Below are 13,082 nucleotides of genomic sequence, written 5' to 3' on the forward strand. Positions count from 1 at the left end.
GATTGTTTCTGTTAGAAGTTCGTAACACCTAATTATTTTTCGTTAAATTTCTTTAAAAAACGCTTTTAAATAACTAAACAAAATTGTGTGCTTTTTTCCTTTTTTGAACGAAATTGTGGAATTTTTCATTAATTTTAATATCGAATCTTTTTTTTCAAAATATCAAGTTTTTTAGTCTCTTTGAATTGTAAAAAAAATGTTATCTCAATGAGCAAACATGTCCCATATTTTTTTTTCGTATTTTGCCAAAATGTTGGAAAACCTCTTTTGTTTAGGTGAAAATTTTCAAAAATTCGTGCTATTTTTGTCTCAAAAAATCTGTTTTTGGCCAAAATTGCAATAAAAATCAGTTTTACTGTAAATTTAAAATGTGAAAAAATTGTTAAAAAATTGCATTTTTAAAAATGAAAATTATAAAAAATTCCTATTTTATATCAAAATTTCCAAAGACAAGCTTGTTTTTTTTTGTTGTTGTCAAAATTATCAGAAAATCCAGTTTTTTTTGGCCAAAATCTTCCCTCCTCCTCCCCCCTCAAAAAAACTATTTTTTGTCATAATTCGCTTCAAAGTCTTGCTTTTTTTTATTTTGGTGCACGTCGGTTAAAAACTTCAAGAAATTCGTTTTTCATCTCTTTTCATCGCTGCAATCCTGCAAAAATTAATAGAGCTGGGATTTTTATGCAGAAATATGATGAAAGTATGCAATATTTTATGCATGTTTTCCACCCAAAATATGCAAAAAATATGTATTCAAAAATTTCAGTTCAGTAACATATCCCTGAAAAGGATTTTTCAAACTGAAAAACATGAAAACTCTTAATTCAGAACAAAATGAATCCATGTGATCAAAAAATAGGCACATTTTTCTTTTTAAAAAATAGGCAAAACAAGTCATTTATAAATTCATAAATTATTTCGAGAAAAAATTTTCTTGATGACATTTTAGCAGTGTTGCGAACAAAAAAGTCTTAAAAATTCAATTTTTGCAAAATTTCCTGCAAAAAAGCAACCAAAGAATGCTCAAATATTCAAAAATATGCTGATTTTCCCTTAAAATATGCTAAAATATGCAATTTGGTCTGAAATATGCAAAATACTGCAAAATGATGTTGGGTTCATTCATTCATCAGGAAATTTCATGATTAGTGGAGATCTTATCAAAGATGCACTTTTTCTAGTTCACAGAAAAATAACTTTGCAAAGCATAAAAATCCTCCAAGTTCATTTGAAATATTTCTGAATTCTTGGTTCAAGTTCGAATTCTAATTCTAAAATGAAAGCAACTGAAAATTTTTTCAAACTATTTATTGAGATTTTATAATCGGTTACTAACATGCTTATGAGATAACGTAGATACTTGTAATAGGTGTCGGGATTTGGGCGGGGGGCGATTGCTGAAGATTTAAAAAAATGAGAATTTCCTGGTTTAATTCTGAACGCGACTTTTCATTCAACTTGAAAACTATAATTATACTCTTGTTGATCCCAGAATTTATTCGTTTATTCAATTTGATTTATTTTTTTGCAAAAACAGGTAAATTTCCTCACAAAAAAAATTTCTAAACAAAAGAATCAATGTTGTCATCACTTTGAGAAAATTAAGTTATCCTCTCTCTAACTTTGAACTTTCATTCGTTTTTGCCTCAAATTGAGGCAGGAACTTCAAAATCGTGTATTTTGAAAATTTCAACATTCTACAGGCTTAAAGGTATCTTTCCTGAATGTGAAAAATACCCCAATTACAAGCCCTTCCGAAGTACACCCGATAAAATGAATAAAAAAATAAACCCACTCGTAGTTACGAATTGGTTTCTGCGCTTGATCCGTTCCGTCGTCAAATCTACTCCCGATAAATTCAGTCAGAGCCAATGCAGTAGAAAACCCACCGAGCATGATGAGAAGGCGCAAGTGTAAAGAAAACCTCTTCCATAATTCGTCTTTATCGATACTGGACTTTCTAATGTACCAAAATGAAGCAATCACAGGGATCAAACGTATCGTACGAATAATCCTCATGGCCCAAACTTGACTTTGGCATAAATACTCTATGTTTTTATTCGCGTATATGAACAACGACCATAACGTGAAAATCGAAGGAATACCGATGCTTATACAGCTATACACCGCGAATCTCAGGTTTTGAGAACCTAAAGGTTTTCTCAAATACAAAGCTACTTGTCGAAAACACATACATATATCTAGGGCTATTAGAAATTTTAAAAATATCGTCGTTAGTACTAAGTACATCATGAAAGCCATTATGTACGGAAGAATCGATTTATTTTCTTCGAACGTATGGTATTGGGGATCGTTCCAGTATAAATGTACGAACGTGCTGATGTAGAGTATGAATAAGATGAAAGAGTAAAGAGTAAGCATCCTGGTAGCCAAACTTTGCGAACGAGGGCTTCTGATGAATTTGTAGAAATGAATGATCAGGCAGATACTGGAAGGTACGGTTAGTATTATCAGCATCAGGAAGAAAAACAATCGTTGTAGTTCTGGAGACATTGTGTTTTGCGAGATGTGAAGTTTTTCAAAACCTGACCAGATGAGAACTAAGATTGAAATGTGAAAATAATCGCGAATCGCGTCTGTGATAAAATCTGACTTACCTGATAAGGCCTCAGCTCATTAGTAGGTATTCGAACGTTCGTGAAAATGCACTCCTGAAGTTCTGATGATTCAACTTTCAACGATGTGATCAATTATTATTGATAAGTGAGTGTTGAATTAAACATTGTCTAATTGATTTGCAAATAAAATTCACACACAGCAATAAAAAATTAATACGATATTACTTTAACGGTAATGTTTAGTAACTGTGAAATACAATTTGGTCATTACACTTTGTTTTTCAGATATCTGCATAATATTCTTTATCACAACTTACTACAGATAAGTAATTGGACGGAAATCCTCCTCTTTGCCCCTCTATTTTTTTCTATTACTAATAATTTCGATTTCACACTGCAGCTCTGGCGATCTGTTTCCCGCCATATTCTGGGGATGGGAAATACCCAGAATTGATTGAATCATGGCTGAATACTGTTTAATCGAGGTGCATACCATAAATTTTGAACGTCATGCTGTATGTGTATTGTACAGGTGTTGATGCCAAAAGTAATATTGTCTACGATAAAATTTATTATCGTTTTCGGTATTCGCTCGTGATTGTGAATATTTTAATTTTTTTTTTGCACAAGTTAGATTGGCTCTGGTTTCTTTCTTTATATTCATTTACAATAAATTTACATCATGTATAAAAAGTTTATTTGCAGAGCTTCTAATACACTGCAGTGTTGATCGTTTCAACAAATTTCTCAAGTTTCCAAATTTCCTCAAAGTTGGCTATTTTTTTGAACTTTTGAATTAACGTAGCACCTTCAATTTTTGACTTTGTTCTAAATTGTAATAAACCTCATTTACAGCTCCTTCAAAATTTCTTAACAAACCTATCAACAAAAGGAAAGTCTATTTCAATTCGACTTCTTCCTAAATTTCCTAATCTATTCAAAATCTAGTCTCTTGAGGTCATTCACCCGTCTGACTGGACTCTCAAGGTCACTGACCTACTTGTCCAGCTTCCCAAGGTCGTTTGTCTGTCTGGCTGGCGATGACCGCTCAAGGTCACTAACCCGTCGATGTGACTTCCCAAGGTCATCTGCCTATTTGTCTGTTTGACCTCTAAGATCATTGACACGGATGCCTGGACTCGCAAGGTCGTCTGTCTGTGTCAGTGTGGCCTCTTAAGATCATTGACCTGGATGTCTGGACTCTCAAGGTCACTGACCTGACTGTTCAGCTTTTCACAGAGTCTTCTGTCTGCCTGTCTGGCCTCTCAAGGTTGTCAGGTTGTCTGAGTGCCTGTCTGTCTGCCCGTTTGTCTGTCTGACTGAATTCTTGAGGTCATTGACCCCCTATGTCTAGCCTCTCAAGGTTGTCTGTATCGATCTCCAGAAAAGCAGTTTTCAAACTGTTTCTTATACCTTCAATTTCAACGTTGTTATGAAATGGTTTTTAGATGGTTCAAAACTGCAGCTTTTGCCCTCTGTTCGAAGATCGGGTTGCTAGAAAATCGTTCAAAATGGTTCTTTCCAAATTGTATGAAAATCCCCCAACATCATCATTCCAAAATTATCTTGAAAATTGATCAAAATCCGGTTAATTGCTCCTAAGTGAAGAGAAACCTCATTTTACTTCTTCTTGGAACACCATAATCTAATCAAAAGTTTGAAATTTTTCCCAAATTGTATGAAAGTGCATGTTCACCATCCTTCCAGAATAATTTGAAATGCATTCAAAATTACATAAATTAATGATTCCTGAAATGTCCTAATCTTATTCAAAAACTCAGAAAATACTTCCCAATTCCAAAACTACCCATTAAACATCGTTTTGAATTTATCTGAAAAATAGTTCAAAATGTAGGTCAGAACTTCACGTTTACACCAAAAATGGTGACAGTTTTCATGATGCCCCCCTCCCCTTGCATTAGCCTCGCCAAATCCGTAACTCCGTAGTTTTGTTTTCAAAACTAGCCATGTGACCTATCAAAATGGGTTAAAATTTCACGCCGAGATCAAAAATGGCGTCAGTTTTCATGGTGCTCGACCTCCCCCTGTTTTATCTTCTCTAAATCCTTACTCCATTGTTTTGTTTTCAAAAATGGCCATGTGACATATCAAAATGGGTTAAAATTTCACGCTGAAACCAAAAATGGCGACAGTTTTCGCGTTGCATCTCATTCCCTTTGTCTTGAACCCTCAACCTAACTTTTCGATTTCATTTTCAAAACTAGCCAAGTGACCTATCAAATTAGGTTAAAATTTCACATTGAGACCAAAAATGCTGATATTTTTCGGATTGCACCTTCTTCCTTGACTTAACCTCCTTAAAACCCAATTTCGCGATTTTGTTTTCAAACCTCACCATGTGACCTATCAAAATAGGTTAAAATTTTACGCTGTGACCAAAAATGGCGACAATTTTCAGATTGCCTCCTCTCCCCTTGCTTTGACCCTCTAGAATCCAACTTGATGATATTTTTTTTTCAACCTAGCCTTGTGACCTATTGGAATAGGTTAGAATTTTTCGCTGAGACCAAAAATGGCGTTAGTTTTCAGGTCATACACTTTCCCTTTGCTTCAACACCTTAAAAATCCAACTTTATGATTTTGTTTTAAAAATCAGACATGTGAATGTGTGATCCATCAGTTTTGGTTGGAATTTCACATTGAGATGAAAAACGACGATAGCTTTCATTTTGGGCGTCTTCCTGTTGCCTCAACTCCTCATATCATAACTTGAGAATTTTGATTTTAAAGTTGGCCTTGTGACCTATCAAATTAGGTTAGAATTTCTCGTTAAAACTAAAAAATGGTGACAGTTTTCCTGTTCCACCCTTCATCCTTTTGCCCCAGTCCCTCCAGAATTGGGCTTTATAATTTTATTTTCGAAAATAACCGTGTGACGTGTAAAATTTTATTGGTTAAAATTTTACACCAAGACCCAAAATTGTGACAGTTTTTTTACCTCACTCTTTCGTGTTATTTTAGCTCTCCAAAGAGCTTATCTTGATGATTTAAAAAAAAATTGTGACTTACTGAATAGGGCCTTTTTTTGCCTCTTCTTTTGAAGTTCTGCAGCATGAAACAATCGTATTCAATCTACCTGTAATTAACACCTGTTACTAAACACCCAGTAGGTGTAATAAATCTAATAATACATCGCAATTTCCCACTTCTGAGCCAAGAAGAGGTCAAAGGTGGAAGCTTTTGATTATTCGAAACTTTTTAAATTAGATTTTTCTCTACCTACTTAAAAGTATTCATCTATTTTCACGCAATCAAACTCCATAAACGCATCGAGCAATATGAAGTTCCGTTGATGCACTGTTAATTACTTGCAATCCCGAGCAAAACTCCATATCTCAAAATGAATTTATCATATCTCAAAGATGATATACCTATACCTGTACTCGTGTCCGCGTTGTTTAAAAAAAATCCTCAGTCATGACTGGTTCCTTAATGAGTGTAGGATAAATCTGATCCATTTCATAATCAGATACGCGCGCTTCATTTCACAACTGAGTAATTTATTCTTGTCTATACACATAACCACATAACAAGTGAAAGAAAAGATGCCCGATTACTAAACCGCCTTCTCATCATAGCTTGCGAATATATGAAGACGAAAACGACATCGTCGCATTGGACTATAGTCTGAGTAAATGTACGAGTATATCTGCGATTCTGCATATGTATGGATGAAAAAACAAAATTGTCACCAAGTGAATTCTACTCGTATTATAGACATAACAATTTGTTAAATTGGCATATCCACCTTTCGATGTCAATAAAACCGCCTGCGCTTTCTACCTTCTCTTATTTCAATCTTCAGAAAACGATTCAAAGATACATACCTATAAACTACACTCGTATAGTTATAAATATTAACCAAATAGTTATTCAATTCTGTATGCGAATAATCAACACGTATAGCTTATGGATTGCTTGCTGTATGCGAATAGTTTGTATGTTGTGTACTTACTACTTAGCATGATGACACGTTATCGAATGAACTTTTGTCCTTAAGTGGAAGCGATTCTCGTACAGCACAATGATTCTTTTTCGTATTAACCATTCATGCTGAGAACAACTTACTAATTAACGTGCCATATAAAAGGTACTCGCAGAGTATGATTATGAATGGCAGAGAGAAAAAAGTTAATGAAATGCGACCCAGCAAAGAGCGATGAACGGATCAAAAACATTTAAGCTAATACACCGTAATTTACTATGCGAAATTTTTTCATACCCTAGTATTTTTTTCCATCTTCTTTTCATTCCTCTATTTGCGAAGCGTTTCATAAATTATACATAAATGTACCAGAGGTAGATACTCGTATCTTCGGATTGCGAAGCCTTAAAGGTGGCCGAAGCCGAAGCACCTAGTGCTAAATGACGTATAAAAATAGAGTAATAAAAATGACGCCATTAAAAACCATGTAATCATGACACCAGTTTGAAAAACATCGAGTATAATGAGTTTTAATTAGAAATTTTAGCCGTATAAAGCCCCCAGAGGATGGTTTCGCAATGAATGATCGCGAAGAGGAATTACTACGAGTACATCGAGATGGTGTAGAATTCGCCATCGCCTGTAGACCTACCTACGGTTAGTTTAAATAGCACCTTTCCTTTATATAAATATTTGTGCCGATTTAAGGAATATGAACGTATGTATGATAAATTTGCACTCGATGGTTATGGTATAGAGGATCGAATCGATGTACGTACAAGTTGGACATAATGAATTGGAAATGATTAAAATATGTTTAGAAACTAGTCGTGTCGTCGGTGTGTATGTAAGTAATGTACTGATTGGGTATGGTATCTGTACGAGATACCAGCATCCATCGGTACAAAAGACGCTATTAACCTATCGAACTGTTATCAAGATCACGACGTGTACCGAATTATAGGCAGTTTTATGGATTAAGGTCTCGAATCTGCCAGTCCGTTTATACAGGTGAATAAACTCCGCTGCTTTTTCGAATACTTACACAAACCTTACTAATGAACGAATCACTCGCGCGTCCTCACCGCGTCCAAAGATGCATTCCAACTCTATACTGCTAGACCCTGGTCTGGAAGTATAGGTATGTACTCTGCTAGTCCATATACTAGCTGGCTAATCATACAATCAACTTATGAAACTTGTACCTTCGCTGCTTTTTCTAAACCATTTACTTCTCATAACTGGACGCTAATTATCTATGTGGCAATTAAAATCCCAACACCGAGTCGCAAATCACACCTTACCCAATGCCCAATTCCTCTTCTTTCTGGTTTCGTATATACTTACGAGTACACTGCAAGGCGACGATGGAGTCGTTTCATCAACTTTGTGATTCTTAGTTGATTGAATCTACGAGTGGGTAAAGTTGCATTTGAATGTTGCTTTTTTCACCATTTTGAATTCTTTTCATGCTGGTGCTGATGCTAGTGCATTCTTTCTACATCAATAATGTCAACGTTAGTAAAGGTATGAAGGTGATGGTGAAGGGAAATATAGGTACATACTAGGATGATGTATCGTGGATCGTGTGCACCTTCTTGACCCGTAGCTGTGGATTATGAAATCATTTCTGTTGAAAATTCTTGTGTATTATTGAATGAATTCTCAGTGAGAGATATTTTTTTTTACCAGTTTGATGGTATTTTTATACATTTTTATCATTTATTTAGTAGCTATTTGTGTGACGCAATTAGGAGTTCTACGGTTTGTTTTTATTCTTGTGGTGTTTTAGATTGGATTTTTCATGGCTCGAATTCCCCTCTCATTGAGTTCTATCGTAATTTAAACATTTTAAGTTGATTTTCATTCGATTTTCTGAACATTTATTGTAATTTATTGATGCTTAAAAAAGTTCGTTTGAATTTCATTTTGAAAATATTCTCTATTTCTGTGCAGGTTTTAAAAGACATTTTTTGGCAGATTCTCCCATTTTGTTGAGATTTTTGAACGAATCTAAAATTTTCAATGTATTTTCTCACAACTTTGCACATTTTACAGATTTTGAATGAATTAGAGTGGTTCAGAAAGAAGTTGAATGAGTTTTTTCTTCATTCAGAAAGATTACTTACCTACTTTATTTTGAATAATTTTTCAATTACGTTGATTTTTACTTTTCTTTCTTGCATTTTTGAAGTAAATTTTTTGTTCTGTGTTGATTGGGGATATTTCAGGAAGAAGTTGACAGAGTTTATTCTCAATTTACCCCCCAAAAAAAAAAAAAAACTTTGGAAGAGTTATTTCATTTTAAATAATTTTTTAGATAATTATGAAAGAATGTTGAGTATTTTTTTTTTGAATTTTTGAAAGATTTCAAAATTTTGGATAGACTGAGGCATTTTTGGAAGAAATTGAATAAATTTTGATTTTGTTCAGAAAGAGTCATCTGATTCTTAATAATTTTTTGAATGATGTGGAAAAGATATTGATTGGATTTTCTATCAAAGAAAATAATTTTGAATTAGGTTTCAAATTATTTCGGAAGGAGACTGAGTGAATTTTCTTATGATCTGGGAAGGATTTTTGGGATTTTGATAAGATTTTCAGGGAGATGTTGATTGACCTTTTATTTGATTTAGGAAGAGTTATCTGATTTACGTTTTAAGATCACTTTGAAAGAGTACCTATCAGAGAGATATTTTTTGCAATTCGGGGAGAATCATTCTGAAAGAATTCTAATATTATTTTGGAAAAATTTTGAGCGGATTTTCTTGTAAATAATTGAGAACGATTTTCCGATTTATAAAAAATTACGAAATTTAGGAAGTTGAATGAAGTTTTTGGAAGAATGTGTCTCATTTTGAATTTTCAGATCATTTTGGGAAGCATTTTGTGTAGATTTTCCTGCAATTTGGGAAGAATTTTCCTATTTTGAATGGATCAAGAAGGTATTTTATGAAAAATCTGAATGGAGTTTTTTTTTTTTTCAGATAAAATTATCTGATTTTGAAAAGTTTTGCATTTATTTTGAGAAGATTTTGAGTGAATTTTCTTGCACTTTGGGAAGCATTTAAAAAAAATTGATTTCAAATTATTTGAGGAGGACTCCGCGTAGGTTTTCTTGCAATTTTAGAGAAGAAGCTGAATAGATTTTTTTCTTTGTTTAGGTAAAATTATCTGATTTTGAAAGTTTTGCATGTCATTTTGAGAAGATTTTGAGTGAATTTTCTTGCGCTTTGGGAAGCATTTCTTTTAAAAAATGAGTTTCAAATTATTTGAGGAGGACGCCAAATAGGTTTTTTTGCAATTTGGGAATACTTTTTCGATTTTTGGATGGATTAAAAAAGAAGCTGGATTGATTTTTTTTCTTTCATTTTGAGTAATTTTTCATTCAAAATTTTAAAAATAATGTTACGTGGTTTTTCTCAGAATATAGGAGGAATCATTTTGAATGATTTTTCAGATAATTTTTGAAAGTTTTTGAGTGAAGGGTTTACACTTTGAAAAAAGTTTTTGGATTCTGAATGGTTTGTGATATTGTAGGAGGCAGTTGGATGTACATACGAGATTTTTTCAAAATTGTCTAATTTTACTGTGAAAAGACTTTTTTCAAAAGATTTCTTGAAGGGATTTTTAAATGAAATTTCTGGAAACTGGACAAATGTTTTCCGATTTTTTATGATTTTTCCATTTATTTTGTTCAAATTTTGTGATCTTGAATAATAATTTTTTTTAATAGAGATTCCGCAGAGATTTTAAGGGATTCCCACCAGATTTTTTTCAATTTTGAGAGGGTTGCTCGAAGAATTTTTTCCAGAATTTTTATGTTCTGGGTCATGTTGAGTGATGGGTTTTTGAGCAATTATTGGACAGTTCTGTGATTTTTAACTTGAAGGGGTTTTTTGCTGATTTTGTGGAGGGTTTTATGTTTTTTTTAAATATTTTTTTTGTAATAGGATTTCTAAACAATTTTTGATTTTTTTCGATTTTGAGTGATATTGTTTTCTTTTTAGAAAATTTGTCACAGATTTCGTTGCAGTTTTTTTCAAAATTTTTTAATTGAGAATAGATTTTTGTCTGATTTTAAAAATTTGATTGCTGTTTTCGAATGAATGATGTTGTAGGTATTTCAGAGGATTTTTATGTGCATTGAAAATGGATGATGGATTTTTCTGAGTTCTCTTGTAATTTTAGCATAAATTGTCAAGTTTGAACTGTTTTTGTTTCGAAAGGATTTTTGAATAATTTTAGATGAACTCTTAGAAGATTTTTTTTCTAATTCCTGAAAATGTCTGATGGATTCCTTATGAGAGTGATATTTGAAAAATTTTCCGATCTTATATTTTCTTATTGACTTTTGATTTTTTTAAGGGAGAGAGAAGGAGTAGTGTTGCCACTGTAATCATTTGAAAGGCGCTTTAAGTAAGTTTTTTTAAAGATGAAAATGTTAGAATTTGGAAATATTTACAAGAGAATCTTTGCAACCCACCCACTTTCGATCGAGCTGAAATTCGGCTCGCTGAAAGAGCATTTCAGTCATACCTCAGAATCAAATTTTGAGCTAGCGATGTTGATTTTTTATACCGGGAAGAAACTCATTGACGTAGTCATTTTTCTACAAAATGAATGAATTTTGAGATAAAAATCTGAAAATTGCTTTATATGCCTAAGTCAACTTTCTAAATCGATTGTGATCACTTTCTAGCCATTCTGGGGTCTCCAGTAAAAATTACTTTTTTTCAGCATGTATTGGAATTCCTTCAGAAATTGCTGTTCCTACACTAATCAAATTCTACAAAAAATTACTTGAAATTCCTCTACTCCTTTCAAATTTCGCCCTCGAATTGACTGCGACTTTATTTGAACTGATCTGGAACCTTCATTTGTATCGAAATTATTGGATTATAGCATCTTCTGGAGCGATTCTAGCGACGAGCTGAGGAAAATTGAATTAAACTGTTGCTGAAAGCTCCAGATTTGTTCAAAGATGGTCACGTAAAAGGGGAAAGGGAGTTGAATTTTGCATGTAAAACAATTTTTTAGTCATTATCATCCTCAGGTGACATGCTCTTTCGGTAAGCCAAATTTCAGATTGATTTTCTCCATATCCAAACCATGCCCCAGTCCTTTAAAATTAAAAAATCTTCCAACTCGTGGAAATCAAAATACCTCTATTCACCTTTGACCTTTGCAAAAAAAATCGCTAGGCTTGGCATATCGCATGCATTGTCCTATTAACGACTTGAAAAAGGGCACACAAGGGTAAGACGCCATCCATAAGAATTTCACGCAACGATGAAAGAACTACCTTAAAGGTTGAGGGAAAAAAATCATGTACCTACGATTTATTTGGAATGTAAATATGGTAAAGATACCTACATAAAACGATCTAAACGTGTTTTTTTTTTTTACTTAGCATGCGATGTACTGCTGGTCGCGCGGCTATTTCAGTGATTCTGTTATCCGGAAAGGGAAACAGTGCGCACGGTGGCTCAGGCTGAGGCCGGCAGCGCGGGGTCTTGCTGGAACAACAAATTGATCACAATGAAAAATGCATTAAGATTGTTCAATGTTCATAAGCGCGGTAGAGATGCGGAGCGGCTTTAATATAACGATTCCGGCTCGGCGATTATATACCGATGGCAATTTTTCATTTACGATCGCATCGCATTATTTCCATTAATACGAAATATGTGTTAGATTGTTTTTACAATCTGGAGAACACGATTAGCATTAGAATAATTACGTAATCGAGGTGCTTTTTTACGAGTTGAATCTTCTGCTCTTTGGTTCTTCTTGTTCTGTATACGTTCTATGTTGTTGTTGTTGTTGTTGGGATGATTCGGTTTGGAATTAATTCATCGATATGTGTAATTCGAAAGACTAGCAGGGTATCCCCTTGCGGTGGTACATTTTAGTTGATACTCGTGTATGTGTGCTCGAATATTGTTAGATTTCCAAAACGTGATACGTAAGATTGCACGATATCGAATATATTAGGTAGAGGTACCTACCGGTGTAGTTGTAATCAAAAACAGTGGATATGGTACACGAAATGAATGTACTTTATGGTGCAGAGTTGAATGTTTATTTGTAGGTACTAATGACAAAGATAGCTTAAATCTGAGTTGAGGTTTTTTGCAATTACGGTATGATATTTTCTATAGTACCTATATCGATGACGGTGACGAAGACGATGAGTGTTCCAGTGTTTCAGCATTTACCTGTAGGTGTATTATAACCTAGAGATATTTTGGGTTCATCAAGGAGAAAGCTAACTTTGGGAGGTTAACGTAGGTACAGATATGGGTAATTGAAAATCGAGGTGATTTTCACCAAACGAATTTATAATTCTGGCACGGAGTTAATTTTACTTACTTGATTAAACCCAGGTCATTGTATCGCATCAAATTTGTAATTTTGTAATCAAAGCGAAGATCATCTTGCACGAATTTTGATACGATGAAAGACTTTCTTTCGATTATTCGACATTTGAAAAGTAGATTACTTTTGCTGCTGCAATGTTCTCTCGATCAGTTTTGAAAGTAATGAAATTCATTTGA

General features: G+C 33.6%; 1 protein-coding gene and 1 long non-coding RNA gene across 3 annotated transcripts in view; one reads left to right on the top strand and one right to left on the bottom strand.

Annotated features, from left to right (window-relative positions):
* The window catches only part of Cad99C (cadherin-99C), a 269,753-nt gene that overhangs the window by 173,762 nt on the left and 82,909 nt on the right, over positions 1–13,082 (top strand). The window lies entirely within an intron of this gene.
* Positions 1,289–3,071, bottom strand: LOC135833504 (uncharacterized). Its single transcript, XR_010556473.1, has 2 exons — positions 2,616–3,071; positions 1,289–2,543 (listed from the first exon to the last, which is right to left on the bottom strand). It is a non-coding gene; the product is annotated as an uncharacterized LOC135833504 (long non-coding RNA).

The sequence above is a fragment of the Planococcus citri genome, chromosome 1 (genome assembly GCF_950023065.1).
Source record: "Planococcus citri chromosome 1, ihPlaCitr1.1, whole genome shotgun sequence".
Classification (NCBI taxonomy): domain Eukaryota; kingdom Metazoa; phylum Arthropoda; class Insecta; order Hemiptera; family Pseudococcidae; genus Planococcus; species Planococcus citri.